Here is a 3,509-nt window from a genome sequence, read left to right as displayed (position 1 = left end):
AGAATTTGTTGGCTTCTATATCCATAGTCTCTGGCCCTGCATTAATTTTAGGGTTTCCAGAGAAATAGAACCAACAGGAATATATATAAAGAGATTGATTATAAAGAGTTAGTGCACACATTTATGGAGGCTGAGAAGTCCCTTGAAATGCTGTCTGTAAGTTGGAGACCCATGAAAGCCAGTGATGTGATTCAGTCTGAGTCAGAAGGCCTGAGAACAGAGTAAGATCAAGCAAGCAATCAAGCAAGAAGGCAAAATTTCTCCTTCTTCCACTTTTCATGCTAAACTCAGGTCCTCAACAAATTGGGTGAGGCCCTCCCACATTGGGCAATCAACTTTTCTTAATTCACCCATTCAAATGCTAATTTCATCTGGAAACACCCTCACAGACACCCTGAAATAACATTCAGCCAAATATCCCAGCACCCTTTGATTTAGTCACATAAAGATAGCCATCACAGGCCTCTTCTACCTGCACTATCTTAATCTTTTGGGAGGCTTGGAAAGAGAAAATCAAATGGTCCCATACAACATGAGCCATTCACAGGCCCCAGTGCCAAGGCCCCCTCATTTCCATCAGGGCAATGTCAGGGCAATACTGTTGCTCATCAAGCAATTCCTGGCATATTGCTGTAGGATTACAAAAATGACACTTAAAACACTGTGAGTATGAATCTAGTTACCAACTAATTAATTTACCAAACTCTTATTAAATTAATCTTATTAAATTAATTGTATACTTCAAACTCATTTCTTTAAGCCAGGTGATATCCAGGGTTATTTTATGATGCACAGCTTTTTTGCTAAACTCTTTGAACTTTGGGAAAAATGTTTCACTGCCTGAGAAGGGTCTTCCTTTAAGTAACGTGGCAGAAAATGCATAGATCTTGGGTTCTATTCCTGTTTCTGCTACTCTTAGTTCTATAACCTTGTGCAACTGATTTCCTGTCTCTGAGCCTCAGATCCCTTATCTATGGAGTGAAGGAACAGCATTTCCAAGACAGCTTCCTCAGAGCATTGCTAGATATTTATATAACATTAGCATATACTTATATACAGATATAAATAGATGATTTGAAGAGAATGTTTTCAGGAGTGAAATGGCCAAAAACAAGTTTGAAAATCTGGATGAAGCTATGTTTTTCAGGTTTTCTTTCTGAATGAATTCCTGGAGCTTGTTATAGGCCATTGGATGAGCAGATCTCAAATGTAGTGCTTTCCACATTTGTTTGACCTGTAAACCATTTTTATATTTTTGTTTTTATCACTGAATATTTCTAAAAGCTGTGTTCCAAGGATCAAACTTTAGAAAACAGTGAATTAAAGTCTGTTTGAGAGGCATCGTTTACAGGGGCAACAAAGTGGAAATAGGCTTGGTGGCCACTGCTAACTTTCACTTCCTCAAGAGATGCTAGGCATCCCTATACAGAACAGAGTAGATCCATGTGTATTGGCATGGAAAATTTCCAACATGTCTCATTAAATGCAAAGAGCAAGATGCAGACTTTACAAAATGTTCCCCCATGTGTGTGTGTGCTTGAGTGCAGGTAAAGGTAAGAGGATGTGAGGGTACAAATGAATGCATAGTTATGTATAGCAAGTTTTTCAGTGCATGTATAAGAAACCACAGAGGATTCCTTGCAGAATGATACAGAAGGTGGAACTAAAGGGAATTTTTACTTTTCATTTTATACCATTAAGTATTGTTGAACTTTATTTTTACCAACTCACGTATTATTTTTATAATTTAAAAAAATTAAAGCTCTCTGGAAACCTTTTAAGTCAACTTTTGTAATTTTGTAGTTTCTTGAGCCCAAACTGAGGCTAATTAAAGCATGTATTCTTGATAAGAAATGGTCCACCTGGATGTCAATTCTTCTATATTTTTCTACCCTGAAACTGCAGGCACAGGTAGATGACTGAGCATCCTGAGGAGTAACTGGCCCCTCTCCTTGGAGGCTCACACTATGAGCTGCATTTGGGCTTCCAAATGCCAGCCAAAGAACCCAGCCTTAGGAACAAGAATGGACTGTGGTATTCCACTGTAGGCAAACATTAACAGGCAAATTATGGGAGGTGGAGCCAAGATGGCTGAGACGAAGGGAGCTCTGTAAACTCCGTCTGCACCATTTATCGAACTGAGAAGGATATTACGCTCATCTGAGAGAGTGGAAGGAGAAAATACGAACTCCAGAAGGAATAGACCCTCAAGGATACCTGAGTGAGTGGGAGCGAATGGGGGCGATCCGAAAACGGGCCAGCCCGGGACCGGCAGGGGAGGTAAGATCCCCAGCCCAACCTGGCTCAAGCGCGGGGCGCCCAAGAGACAAAGGGAAGAGACAGAGTCAGAACACGCTCATAGAACTGTCTCTGGGGAAGAGGTATAGAACGCTTGGCTGCGCCTGGAGATAGAAACCCACTCCATAGATAACTGCTGGGTAGCCGGAATCCCGAAATGGGGTGGCGCAAGAGAAGGAATAGTCTCCAGCCCTAAGCCATCTTGGCGGGGAATCAGAGGCCTCTTTGGCTGTGAGAAGCAGCTGCACTGGGGAGGCACGCTCCCCAGCGGGAAGCAGCCAGAGTGGCAACTGCACCAGGCGCGAGCAATTCGAACTTGGTTTTGGGAATGGGACCAGGGACACATTTCCACGGCACACCTCACCCCCTGCACGGACTGCACGAATCCCGGGTCCCCACAGGGAAAAAATAGGGCACACACCGACGGGACCCCCAACAAAGAGTCGGTGGCGGGTGGAGGCCCGGGCACGCGTTTAGACTGTAGGAGCTCCCAGCTCATTTCCAGCAGTGCACAGCGTCTTGAGCAAAGCTATTGGAAACTAAGAGAGACTCGGTTTTTGCTTTTTGTTTTTTTCCTTCCCCCATTGCAATCGCGATCCTGACTGGGGGTGGGGACTCCGCAGTTGAGTCTGTGAAGGTGCGCACTTCACCTCCTGCTGCTCATTTCCCCTCAGGCAGGCCTCTGAGAACAGACTCCAAGACTTACCACATCAGACCAAGCCTATCCACCAGAGGGAGCTGCTGCTTGCTTTTTTTTTTTTTTCGTTTTTGTTTTTTTGTTTTGTTTTTTTGGTTGTTTGTTTTTTTAATATATAAAAATTTTTTTTTCTTCACTAGTTTCGCACTTATTTCTTTGTCATTATTACCTTTTTTTTCCTTTTTCTTTACTCAATTCCTTTACATTTTACTCCTTATATTCCATTCTCCTTTCTCCCTTACTTTTTCACCTTCTTGCAACCCAGATATATTCTCCTGTATCTCATCCTTACCTCTCCCCTAAACTGGTCATACACTTTTAAACAGGCTACTGTCCTTTGTTGTCTCCGACCCCCTTATATATATATATTTTTGTCTTTTCTTCTTTCTCTTTTCTTTTTATTTTCTCTTCTTCTCTTCTTTTCGACTCTTTCCCTCCCATTTTCATTCTTTTCATTCCCCCCTGTAATGTGTTTCTTTGTTTGATTTGTCTGTGTGTATGTGTGCTTCTGTTC

The sequence above is a fragment of the Suricata suricatta genome, chromosome 1 (genome assembly GCF_006229205.1).
Source record: "Suricata suricatta isolate VVHF042 chromosome 1, meerkat_22Aug2017_6uvM2_HiC, whole genome shotgun sequence".
Classification (NCBI taxonomy): domain Eukaryota; kingdom Metazoa; phylum Chordata; class Mammalia; order Carnivora; family Herpestidae; genus Suricata; species Suricata suricatta.
This window is presented reverse-complemented; position numbering follows the sequence as displayed.